At 48.1% G+C, this 13563-nt stretch overlaps 1 protein-coding gene across 6 annotated transcripts in view; it reads right to left on the bottom strand.

Annotated features, from left to right (window-relative positions):
* The window catches only part of Gatad2a (GATA zinc finger domain containing 2A), a 91083-nt gene that overhangs the window by 36481 nt on the left and 41039 nt on the right, over nt 1-13563 (bottom strand). For 4 of the 6 annotated variants that reach the window (XM_051170002.1, XM_051170001.1, XM_051169996.1 and 1 more), the window contains exon 2: nt 8511-8612. The exons of the other annotated variants lie outside the window; for them this stretch is intronic. The gene's annotated coding sequence lies outside the window, so the exon portion shown is untranslated. The remainder of the gene's footprint in view (nt 1-8510; nt 8613-13563) is intronic. 6 annotated transcript variants of the gene reach the window in all.

Below are 13563 nucleotides of genomic sequence, written 5' to 3' on the forward strand. Positions count from 1 at the left end.
CAGCCCTGCTGCCCTCCTCAGGAACTGCACGTCTCAGTGACAGCACTCTACTCCAAACCCAGTGGAGCACCTTGTCCAGCCCACACTGGGGCTGCAGAGCTTGGCGATTAGACAAGGGACTTCTAAGGTTTTCACCTAGTGTCTTAAAATGGACTCTTAAAAACAACCAAGCAATGCCGGCTGTGTTGGCACATGCCTTTCATCTCAGCACTCAGGAGACAGAGGCAGGTGGATCTCTGTGAGTTTGAGGCCAGCCTGGTCTACAAAGTGAGTCTAGGATAGCCAAGGCTACAGAGAAACCCTGTCCCGAAAAAACAAAATACATGACGCACAGGGGCTTCTGTCCTGTGGGGTGGGGTAGGATGTACTTCCAAAGCCAGTTGTCAGCCTCCAATGACTACTTGAAGGTTCCCAGACCTGACCAAGGAACACCTGGCTACACCTAGATGCCAACAGTGGCAAGGAGAGAGATTGAGTCCCAAGACAAGATGTCTGACTGAAGAGCATCAGACACCCACCCCACTCCCAGAGCAGACAACTTGTCAACAGACAAAAACACAGGACAGAGGAAACACCAAACACTTCTATTCCCTCAGCTGCAGAATACCCCGCCAGCAGCACACAAACAAACCTCGCCCAACATTACAAACATACACGTATGCACTCCCACTGCTCACTAGCATGTACATACACAAATGCATACACAAAACCTGCTTAGCTCCTCTTCCCACTTCCAGTTCTTGCCCATGTCTGTAAGTAAAGGCCACTTTTCTATGACCATGCCGACCAACAGACAGCGCTAAGCCACCAGTATGCACAGAGCTGCCCACCCAGCTGCCCCTGAGTACAGAAAACCACCTGGGCAGAGTGGCACCTATCATCTCAGCACCCAGGAAGGTTGAGAGCCCAGGCATATCGGACTAGAGTAAGACCCTGCCTAAAAACAAAATCCAGGGTTGAGGAGACCTCAGTAACTTAGTGACTCTGCAAGGCTAGGAGTTGGGGTAGGGAAGAGGAGAGACGGTTCCAGTGTTTGTCTTTGTAAATAAACTTTTCTACAATCTTATTTTTTTAAATGGAAGATATGTAAAAATGCTTCATTAAATAAGGTTTCACCAGGCACAATGGCCCATGCCTGTAATCCCAGCAAGTAGATCTCTGTGAGTTCGAGGCCAGCCTGGTCTACAAAGTGAACCCTGGATGGATGGATGGATAAATAAAGACAGACAGACAGACAGACAGACAGACAAATAGATAAAGTAAGTAAGTTTCTTAAGATGTACTTAAGAAAACTAAAGGCCAGGTGTGGTACTGCATACTTTTAATCCCGGCAGAGGCAGGCCAGCTTGGACTACAGAAGAGTTCTAAGACAGCCAGAGCTATATAGGGACCCTGTCTTAAAAAAAAATAAAAATAAAAATAGGTTTAAGACATTCAAGTAATGGGCCAGGTATGGTGGCACATGCCTTTAGGTGGATCTTTGTGAGTTCGAAGCCAATCTACTCTACAAAGCAAGTCCAGGAGAGCCAACACTACATAGAGGAAACATTGTCTGAGAGAGAGAGAGAGAGAGAGAGAGAGAGAGAGAGAGAGAGAGAGAAGAAGAAGAAGAAGAAGAAGAAGAAGAAGAAGAAGAGGAGGAGGAGGAGGAGGAGGAGGAGGAGGAGGAGGAGGAGGAGGAGGAAGAGGAGGAAGAGGAAGAGGAGGAGGAAGAGGAGAAGGAGAGAAAAGGTAAGATATTTAAGTAAGTTGTCAATATTTAAGGAGTACAATTTCAAGCCCAAGGAAGTTGCTGGTGGTGCCTATTTATTCCGTGCAAAATCAAGGCTTTCTTTTTCAGTGCTACACAGTCAAGGTTTGTACTGGACTCCTATGTGAGGTGACATACTGACACCTTGGCAAGGAACTTGGCAGTGTTGGAGAAACAAGTCATCCCCAGAAAAACACCCTCAATGAGCGACAGAGGCCTCCTTAGACCCAGCTCAGTGCTGCCAATGTCACAAGGACAGCAGCCACACAGCAGCCTGGCCACAGCATACTTTTTCCTCTACAACCCCTTCTAGGAACAGAGGTGAAAGCCATCCCTTCAGCCCAGGCAGACAAGAAGAAATGGCCATGCATCTGACCTCATCAGAGCCCCCAAGGGAGGCAGGCAGCAAGCAAGTCTACAGATAGTGAACATACCGGCTACGGATGGCATCTTAAGAGTCCGCCGTCTTCCAGTGTGTCTTTCTGAGGCAAAGCTAGGAGTGGCCCCACATAGACACCTGACCTCAAGTTGTGTCCTAAAGCCCAGGAAGAGCAACGTCCTGCCTAGTGTGGGCATGTGAGGGAAAACTGAGAGCTGTGTAATACCCCAAGGCCTGGACTTGAGGTGGCACTGTGAGGACTAGCAGGCCATAATCACCACTTAAGCCCGACACAGTTAGCATCATAAAATGGAATCCATAAGCCTTACAAGCAGGCCAACCTTCTTATAGGACCCATCCTGACCCTTCATCCACACTGGTACCTGAAAAGGACATGCAAAGTCCTTAAAGGTTCAAAAGAAATGTTCCCATGAGGACACATAGAGGGACCAGACGTGTCTCATATCTCTTTCACAGAGGCACCGTCTGCCACAGAGGTGCTAGCTAGCTTTAGCTCCTTCCAGAGCAGGGGTGGGGTAGAGGTGGGGAAACGCTAGAAGTGGGCTTTGAAGCCCACTTCTAAAAAAGGAGGCTCGACAGCCCATGGCAAAGAATAGTCAAGCTAGAACCCTAACTACTTCCGTGCCTGTGGGAGACAGCTCCCCCTGCACACACCTGCATCTTCAGCCACCTCCAGCCCACAAAGCTGTGCTGCCACATGAAGTGTCTGTCACACAGGAGATCATGAAAGAAGTATATCTTCAGTCACATCATGCTGAGGAAAAAGCAATGGCCCTGGCCTTGGGCACAAGGCTTGCAGTCTGTAGTGACCTCTGCCACTCCACCCCACCCCACCCCCCAAACCCAATGGAAAGGCTGGCTCTGCTCCCTGCCTAAGGCTTTCCCACCAGGTCTCAGCTGATACTTGCAGCCTCTATCTATAGATCCATCTGTTTATATATTTCTAACCCTCTCCTTTATTCAGTGTCACCAGGGCCCAGTGCAGACACAGTGCTCAGCACAGAAGAGGCAATGGATGCACACTCGCTAACAATCTAGAGCATGCTTGCTTTCCCGCACTCCCCTCCTGTAAACTAAGCCTGAAGAGTCTTCATGCCAAGAAGGAAGCTAGCCACCGAAAGCATACAAAGCCACAGGCCAAGCAACACTTGTGCAGCCCTGTTCTCCACAAGTAGCCTGAAGAGCAAAGCAAGGCATCTAGAAACGCCAAACCAAGCTGGTCATAGTAGATTTCAACATAGGTATCCTGGCACTTGGGAGAATGAAAAAGGAGGACCGCGTAAGTTCTACAGGCTACAGACTGAGACAATGGCACAAAACAAAACAAAACAAAACAAAAAACTAAAAAATGAAAGACCCAACTCTATAGAATCTTAAAATAAACCATGGGTTGCTGGGCAGTAGTGGCACACCTTTAATCCCAGCACTCGGGAGGCAGAGGTGGGCAGAGCTCTGAGTTTGGGGCCAGCCTGGTCTACAGAGTGAGTTCCAGGGTAGCCAGATCTACATGGATAAACTGCCTCAAAATTAATTAATTAAAATAGACTAAACCACAGGTTAAACTTTCTATATCTTGGAGTTGGTAGTAGATTCTCACACACCTCACTAAAAGCTACCAAGAGCAACAAAAAGGGTATTCTGGGGCTGGGGAGAAAGGCTTGCTTTGCCACCCCCTACAGCACACATTAGAAAGCACTAAGGAGATGGCATGAGCACAGCTGAAGCTCAGGAGAGGCAGCCTTGCCTGCTTGGCCAGTGAATAAACTTTCAACAAACCAAGTGGATGGCACCTGAATACTGAGGCTATCCTCTGGCCTCTAGGCACACATGTGCACACATATGAACATGCATACAAGTGCATACACACACTCACACAGTAAGCTGAAACTGTATGTTCTCAGTACTCAGGAGGCAGAGGAAGGCGTATCTCAATGAGTCCAAGAACAGCCTGGTCTACATACTGAGTTCAGGACAGCCAGGGCTACAAAGTGAGTCCCTGTCTCAAGAAACAAACAAAATACCAATACAGTGAAGCAGACACACACACACAAAAAGCTTCTCCCCGTGAGGGCCTGGTATCCAAAACATCTTACCAACAAAGGAATGGACAGGGGAGCTCACTGGATGTACAGCAGCTCCCACTCTGAAGAGAACAAGCAGGCAGTGGTGGTGTGTGCCTTTAACCCCAGCATTGCTCAATGGAAGTCTGGTTCAGAACGAAACAACAAGAGACCCAACAACAAAACCCCTGCTATTTGAGCTGCTGGCCTGAATTTCATATAAATCATTAAATGAATGGACAAAAACCCAACAGTGTCTGAAATAGTCTTAAAAGTAATTCCTAGCCAGGCAGTGGTGGCGCACACCTTTAATCTCAGCACTTGGGAGGCAGAGACAGGCGGATCTCTGTGAGTTTGAGGCCAGCCTGGTCTACAAAAGTGGTTCCAGGACAGCCAAGGCTACACAGAGGTGGGGGAGGGGGAGTTCCTGTCATTTTATACTATTATACTATGTATTTATGAGAAGCAGCCTCAATCAACTCTGAGAGACACTAAAGATACTGTCACAACATATTCTCGGCCTAAGGCCAGCAGTTGCTGCTGAGGCATTAAGTTCAGGATAGAGCACTGTGAGGTTTTGGTGGGGGGTGGCAGGGGCACTTGGAACAGGCTGATGGTGAAGTGCTTTTATCTACTGAGCCATCTGACCCTAAACTTTTCAAACACATCCACAAAGTAGTAGTGATGGCATGATAGAACACGTCCATTCCCCAGGCCCCTGGCCTCTGTGGAGCCAATGCTTAGAACACGCACTTGGTGGCATCTTTAATCATGTCATAGCCCATCCCTCCCTCTCTGCTGACACACCTGTCCTCTCCACCCCCTATACATTAAGTCATTTTTTGTTTGCCATAATTGGGTTCTGTGAGTTGGTTCTACAGTTAACATGACATGTACATTTCCTATAAACTGATCTTTGAGACAAAATAGCCAGTGTATATCCTTCTGGAAACTCACCCACCAACACAACCCACCTCACCCTCCAGACACTGGTAGCCACTGAATATGGCTGACTGCACCTCTTCCAGGCAGTGGTGGCTCACATCTTTAATCCCAGCACTGGGGAGGTCGAGGCATAGAGATCTCTAAATCTACAGAGCTTGGTCTACAGAGCAAGTTCCAGGACAGCAAGGGCTACACAGAGAAACCCTGTCTCCAAAATATAACAACAACAACAACAACAAAAATATTCATTCTATAGCTGTAAAAGTAAACTTACAGTTCTATATATTCATATTACTTGGTGAATGTGACAGACAACTGCTGTGCTGGCCACTAAGGGTACTTACTTAAGTATGAAAGCCCAATTCCCTCTGCTATACTATCCAGTGCCACACTGGTCACTTGTGTACAGAGCATGCTCACAAGCTGCCGTGGTAGCACAAATCTATTACCCCTGTAATCGGGAGGCGAAGACCAGAGAACTGTAGTCTGAGACAAGTGTGGTCTAGAACACAGGCTTCTGATCCATGCTGATAAGCTTCCCTCCTGTATCCTGGTGCTATCGAGTTTCGTCTAGAAGCAGGGTACATGCTGCTTTCATCTCCTCCACAAGAGAAGCCACACAGGCTCCCCAACATTCTCTAAAGGGGACTGGGCACCAAAATGAGTTTGGAGACTTTTCACGTTTTCTATTTGCTTAGAGATAGGATCTCACTTTGCTAATCTAGACTCCTGGGCCCCAAAGCTCCTGTTTCAGCCCTCCAAAGAGCCTCGATCTGGCACCTGGGTCACCATCAGTTGTGCTTCATGTGACACTAGTGATAAAGGCAGGGCCTGACTAGGCCAGCACTCCTCCATGACCTGCACCTCAGAGCCCTGCAGTGGACTCCACACATCTAATCCAGGACTTGCTGCTGCTGGGCATCACCTGTCCCTCCTGGTCTGGGCCACAGCTGTGGGCCTTTCTGACACAACTACCATGTTCCCAACACAGAGTCAGAACTCAGGTGTGATCTCAAGTTCTGCTCTTCTCTTTTGGTCCCTAGAGACATTGTTTCTTCTACAATATCTAACAGGGGGGAAAACTCTTCCCCCTTTGCCCTAAAACCAAAACCGTGACTCCAAAAAAATCTCTTTACAAAGTGCCGTTTGGTGTGAAAATGCAGTAGAAAGCAACACATGATGGTCACCCTGCTACAGTGTGCACATCCTGCATTGGCATGCATGTCATACATGCACATGGTAATGAATCAAGCAAGCAAGCAAGCAAGCGCACATACACACACACACCCCTTTCCTTTAGGAAACTAGGTTCATGATGACAGAACCTAGGAGCTCATGCACAGCTGTGTCTGCTGCCTTCACCTTGTGGTGTCTCTACCTAGAAACTCTTTCACCACTCCCACCTCCTTCACCCAGGTGCTGGCATAGAAACAAGCTCCCTGTCACATCCTTTCCCACCACCCACAGGATAGCTTTTGGGGCTGGTTGTAGGGTAAAAACACAGCTGAATCCGGTAGGGCATGATCTCCTCCACAGCTGGGTGTTTTCCAGCAAAGATGTCTCAAGGACTCTGCAACATGCACAATTCTCCTCAGCACAAAAACAAAGCCAACTGTGCTGCGGCCAGGATGCACCACCTTCTCTGGGAATCATAGGCTTTTCTAAAGGCACTCACTTAGGATGAGTAACACCCACTGCAAACAAACAAGCTCCGCCTTCCCCCCCCCCCCCCCACAAGTGAGATCAAGGACAACACAGGGAGCAGGCTTCCTGCTGGGGTGCGTATGTGGTCTGTGTGCACGTTGGTGATGGACAAGAGCTGCCCAGAACACTGAAGACCAAGAATCAGGAAACCCCAGCAACAAAAGTGAATGTGGCCTAGTAGTAAATCAAGATACACAGAAACAAATTAAAACCTACAATCCCAGCACTTGGCAGCCAGAGGCAGGAGGATTCTCTGGAGTTCATCTGGGGCTACATAATAAAACACTCTTAAGAAACAAGCCAGAAGCCGGGCCGTGGTGGAGCATGCCTTTAATCCCAGCACTTGGGAGGCAGAGGCAGGCAGATCTCCATGAGTTCAAGACCAGTATGGACTATAGAGCAAGTTCCAAGACAGCCAGAACTGTTATACAGAGAAATTCTGTCTCAAAAAACCAAAAAAAGAAGAAAGAAAGAAAGAAAGAAAAGAAAAGAAGAGAAAAAGAAAAAGAAAGAAACAATTCATAAACTGGGCGTGGTGGTGCAAGCCTTTAGTCCCAACACAGAGTCAGATCTCTGTGAGTTTGAGGCCAGCCTGGTCTACAAAGTGAGTCCAGGACAGCAGGGCTGTGAGAAACCCTATCTCAAGAGAAACAAACAAAGAAATAAAGAAAGGAAAGAAGGAAGGAAGGAAGGAAGAAAGGAAAGAAGGAAGGAAGGAGAAAAAAGAAAGAAAAGAAACCAGCCAGAGCTGATGGTTACATACCTTGTAGTCTGAGCACTTGAGAATCTGAGGCAAAAGATCAAGGTGAGTTCAAGGCTAGGCTGGACTACATGGCGATACCGTCTCAGAAAACAAAATAAGGGGCTGAAGAGAGGTCTCAAAGGTTAAGAGCACTTGCTGTTCCTATAGGGGCTCACCAATTCCCACCACCTGCACAGTGGTTCACAGCCCTCCTTCAGTTTCATGGGATCTGATACACTCTTCTGACCTTCTTGGGTACCTGGCATGCGAGTGGTGCACAGACATACATGCAGACACAAAACTAATACACACAAAATAAATAAACATGGAAAAAAACAAAAGCAAGCCCTTAACCCTACACTGTCACAGCCAGTGTCTAACTAGATACCATTGGGTAGCGATGAGCCATTAGCAAGACACCTATTTTGAGCTGCATGTTACAGTCTGGAAAAGGAGGCAGCTGTCCTAAGAGGGTTTGAGGCTATGTCCTACTTCTAGAATACCATTGGATTCCTCCTTCTTTTACAGGTACATGGCCCTGAGCCAAAATATCACTGCAGGCCCTAATGGCAACAGAAATGTCCCTCCTCCCCATTTGGGGCTCTGGCCTCTTGTGCTCTGCAGAGTTGAAGTTTTCCACACGAGAGCTATGCAGTAACTAAAGAATAATTCTAGCCATTTGGGAGGAGAAAGATCTGGAGGTCAAAGGTTAGCCTCTGGTCCCTCTTCCTTAGGCCTTTGAGCTGGTAACCAATAAACATGGTGTCTTAATCCTGAGGCTCAAGGGTCATACCTGCTACCACAGGGACCCAACTCTCTGGCCCCTCTTCCCAAGCAGGGCTCTATTAGATGTGTGCAGGTTGTCTGAGGCAGCTTTCCATTCTACAGACAGCAGTCTCCAGCACTCACCTGGCCTCAGGGTCTGGAATGCTGGTCTCACCATGCGGCCATGGCCACAGCTCTGTCAAAAGGCAACTTATGTGGACGTGCTGACTCAATGTGCTGGCCAACCTAAACCAAAAGACAGAAAAACACTGAGTTCCAAAGAATAGCTGGGAACCCGGGAAATTTCAGACTTCTCCAGTGCTGGGGTGTAATAGAGCCTGCCAACTGTGAGCAAGACCCTGGTCGGTCTCCAGAACCCACAATAGAGGAAAAGGCCTCCAGCCACAGGAATAGTGAAATGTGCCGTTGCTGCCCTCCACAACGGAGACCACACACAAGGATCAATTTCTAAGGCCCAGTGGACATGGGGTAACCTGTGAACAGCACCCTAAACCTGTTTTCTAAACTCTCAATAAAAGCATGTCAACAGTGAGTACCAGGCCAAGTCCAGATAGTCCCCACTTATCACCCAGAACACACAATAAGTACTTCAAGGGCTCATCCTCACAGCAAGCCTGGAGTAACAGAATGGTAAAACCACACTGGCATGGTGCTGACCTAACGTGGGGATAGCCTCAGGGCAGACCCCATTTATAAACCAGGGAGCTGATGCATCTTATACTCAGGAAACTTGCCCAGTGCCACGATCAGCCAGGTCCCCTCTCTGATCCATCACCACTGCAGAAGTATAGGCTTGTCTCTGAGAAAGAGGAGGGCACAAGTGCCCAGGGAAGAAGAGATTGCCTACATATAGATAGATAAGGCATGTGGCCCACGAAGTCCCAGGTCATGGGTAGAGTAGCTCCATGTCAGGTCCCAGGGTCTGTGGTGTCAGGCTGGGTCCCACTTTCAGAATATTATGCACGTGGCTTACCCAGCATCAATATCATCTCTGTTCTCTTTGGGTTCCTATGACTGCCAGGAGGATGTACTAATAAGCAACCGGCTTTTGCTGTTTTTCTTATTTTTAAAGGACTGGCTCAGCAGTTGCAAGCACTGGCTATTCTTGTAGAGAACCAGAGTTTGGTTTCCAGCACCCACACGACAGCTCACACCCTTCTTTAACTCCAGTCAGGTACCACACACACACATACGGTACACAAACTTACATGGAGGTGAGACACTCACTCATAGGCATTCTTAAAAAGAAACCTTTTCTACTTAGCTTTCAGTTTATAAGACAAGGTTTCATCATGTTACTCTGGCTGATTTGGGACTCAGAAGTCAGCTTGTCTCTGCTTTCTATGTGCTGAGATTAAAAGTGTACACCACAGCGCCCAACAAGAAACCTTTATTTTAAAACTCACTTCATTAATTTGTGGCTCATGGGTGTGAAAACTTGCCTAGTAATACCAGTGTGACTGCCAGAGAGGCCTTTGGATATTAAGGTGCACAAGGCCCAGCACACGTAAAGTCCTTGCCAGAGACGCTACCAGGGCCTTCCGGCTTGACTTTTCGGTTCAGCGCAGACAGTGAAATTCAACGAATGCTTTTAACCCTCACTTGCCTATCCCACCAGGTTAAGGCTTCTCTGCCAGGGCAGGAAACCCTCGTATAGGTGCCCAAGCACTCTGCAGAATCAAGGCCAGGAGATAGACCTCACCCTGTCATGATTTCAACTTTACCATGGAACAAAAGCAACAGATTCTGCAGAAGCCACCTCTCGGCTCAAGTCTCAGCTTGTTCCTAGGCTAGCAATATGCGACCTGATCATGTCTCCTGGTTACTGGCCATGCCCAAACCTCTAGCTTACAGCCCCACGCCCAGGAGAGAAAGCAGTGAAACTGCATATAGAGGTCAGAGGACAACTTCACAAAGCTGCTTCCTCCCTTCCACCATGTTGTTTCTAGAGACCCAATTCAGGTTAAGTGGTCAGATGGTCATAAACACACTTACTGGCTGACTCCTGTTTGTATGTTCTCAATCTGTGATGGTCTGATTTAGCAGGACCCTGACTATGGTGAGTCACAGGCCATTAGTGCACAAAGAAAGATGTGTTTCCCCAGAGGCACATCAGCCAGTCAGAAGTTAAAGTCACAACACAATCTGTTTACAACAGCATAAAAATGTGATGTACAAAAATAAAAAAGAAACTGCAGTCATGTTGAAGTCCTGGCACTCACCTGAGACTGAGGCAGGAGAATGGTTGACTCTAGGACAAGACAGAGACTGTCTCAAGGGGGGGCGGCGGGGAGGGCGCAGCGCGCGAGCTAGGTGTATGTCTGATATACCAGGCCTGGGTTCCATCTCCAACATCACAAAAGTTAGAAAGAAACAAAGAAAAAAAGAAAGAAAGGAAGAGAATCCCTTACTCAAGGCAAGGAGGTACGAATTCTCTCCACAACTAACCTACAAACACAATGCCTCCGCCATCAGGAGCCCAGCAGAGGCTGCACAGGGTTGGGCCTTGAGTGCTTATCACACAAATGTGAGGACTGGCTGGGCAGAGAGCCATTCTCTTACAGCCTCAGAGTCGGGGACAGAGGCAGGAGGATCACCTCATTTCTGGGTTAACCTAAAGTATCTCTCTGCATAGCCCAGAACTATCCTTAAACTCTCTGCTATCTTCATGCCTCTGTGTTGGGATCAGAGGTGTACAATACCCAGCCTACCTCAATTCTGCTGGTTCTGACATTAACTATGTCTGGAATCTCAGCTACTTCTGCAAGTGGCCACACTGTCCTCTCTGCTAGGGTGACAAATGTTTCCTTATTTCAAGAAACCTCTGGACAAGCAAGAAGGCTCAACAGGTAGAGGCACTGACCAGCAAGCCTGACAACCTAAGTTCAATCCTTGAAGGCCACATGGTAAGAAGAGCCAAATGTCACAAGCTGAACCACACACATGTACACACATGCCTGCATACACACAAGCTGGTGCACATACAAACTGGACTTCAAGTATTGTCGTCTACACACTCGAGAGACCAGCTCATTGCCCGTCTATCCACACAAATGAACCTCGTTTTTGGCCAGCCTTATACACCAAGCACCCTCCCACTGTGGCCATTTCACAGTTGAAATAAAACCTCTGCAAAGACAGAATCTCAAATCCAGGTCATCAGGAGAGGTGTGCCTGCACCTGTAGTCACGGCTACACAAGAGGCTGAGGCAATATTGTTTGAACCAACAGCCTGGGCAACAAAACAATATACTAGCTCCAAAATAATAGAAATAAACACCAGTTCTCTAACCTCCACTCTATACTGAAAAAGACCTAAAATAAACTACCAAGCCACTTTAACACCTAAAACATCTAGTAAATGCTTAATCCACATAGCCTCGCCGCACTCCAGGGGTTTCTATCCTGGAGAAGTGTTGAACTCAACAGCTGCCTGCTCTGCTGCCACCTGCTGTACCCACTAGTGGCCTCCAGGCCCCCCACCCCCACCCAGTGTGGCTCAGGCAGTGCAGTCAGACTCTGCCTAGCTTCAAGTCCGGAACCTAGACTGTCTGACACACAGCTAGTGCTACGAGAGCTTGTAGCTGAGTAGGAGGGCTGGGATGGAGAGCCCAGTGCAGCAGCCCCACCAATCAATCAATGTGACTCTCCCAAGGAGCAAGGAGACCGAGCAGAGCCCACTTTGCATTCCCACAATAAGGAGCATTTCTTAAAACTAAAAGGAATCATACAGTCACCCTTGCGCCTCACTAACTGGGTTCAGAAAGCTTTGCTGTTTTTATGTCAAACTCATACATTTAAAATATCAAGTAACCCTTAAGTGCACAATTACCAGCTCATGAGAGACTCTTTACCTCCCCAGACAAATCATTATGGTTTGGCTTTGACCCTGCACCTGGGTCCTCCACTTTCACACACATCCTCTCCTATAACCCACCCTAACCTCATGTCCTAATTGGAGAGACACCACACTCTAATAGGAAGACAGCCATGGGAGCCATGGCCATGCACATGAAATCAAGCCTTGGCCCTGTGGCTTACCCATCTCTTGTTGTCATTTGATCCTTTAGGGCAAGGCCTGGAGAATGCTCCTTTAACTCCAGGGTAAAGGCAGGGGCAGAAGTCCCCTAGGTTACTCATAGCCAATACAAGAGGCAACACAGGAGGTGTCTCTGAAGGCACTGACACTTGAGGAAGGGCCTGGCCCTGCGTGAGTGTACTACCCCTCTACTCTCTGTCCACCACCTGTGCAGTCTACACCCAAACATTTGTCACCTTGACTCCCAAGCCATCCTGACAGACCCAAAAACCCAGCCAGCACTTATTGATCCTGTCTCTGCCCCTCCCAGACCCAGAGGCCACCTGTCCTGCACAAACCAAGCACCCACCCCTTCAAAAAGCTCACCAGGAACCCCTCTGCTAATGGTCCTAGCAGTCATACCACCAAATCATCAAGGAGTACAACTCATAACACCAGAAGGAGAAACACCAAAGCAGGCACTAGTGGAGCACCAAAGTAGGTACCACAGTACTGGCAGGTGGAGAAGGATTAGCTCAAACTAAAGACTCGGTCTTTCCTTTTCAGGCACACAGGCACACAGACACACACACACACACACCACTGACAAGTCTCACTGTGTATGTCCTAGAACTACTAGGGTCACCTGGAACTCAGAGTTCAGGCTGCCATGGCCTCTCAAGTGCTAGGATTCAAATATGTGCCACCACACCCAGCTACACAGAACCATAATTCCTTGTTTTGTCTTTCTAGACAGGGTTTCTCTGTGTGGTCTTAGGTGATCTGGAACTCACTCTGAAGACCAGGCTGGCCTTAACTCAGAAATTCGCCTGCCTCTGCCTCCTGAGGGCTGGGGTTAAAGGTGTATGCCACCACTCCTGAGGTTTCAGGTACCCAGGTGGCCTGGATGAGTGCTGGCAATATGCACACTATGTGCTCTGTCGCTGAGTTCTGCTCCAGACCACATTCAGTTCCAACTTGGGGGTCAGCACCCTATTATTGCCTGCTATACATATTTAAGCAAATAGTTTTCCTGGGACACAGCCACAGCCAATGCTCCCTCTGGCTGTGTCTGCCTACATGACAGAGCTGAGCACTGACTGACACATGACAGAGTTTCAAATAGTAAAGAGGAAACCTCACCTCTAAGGGCTAGCT

The sequence above is a fragment of the Acomys russatus genome, chromosome 27, assembly GCF_903995435.1.
Source record: "Acomys russatus chromosome 27, mAcoRus1.1, whole genome shotgun sequence".
Taxonomy (NCBI): Eukaryota; Metazoa; Chordata; class Mammalia; order Rodentia; family Muridae; genus Acomys; species Acomys russatus.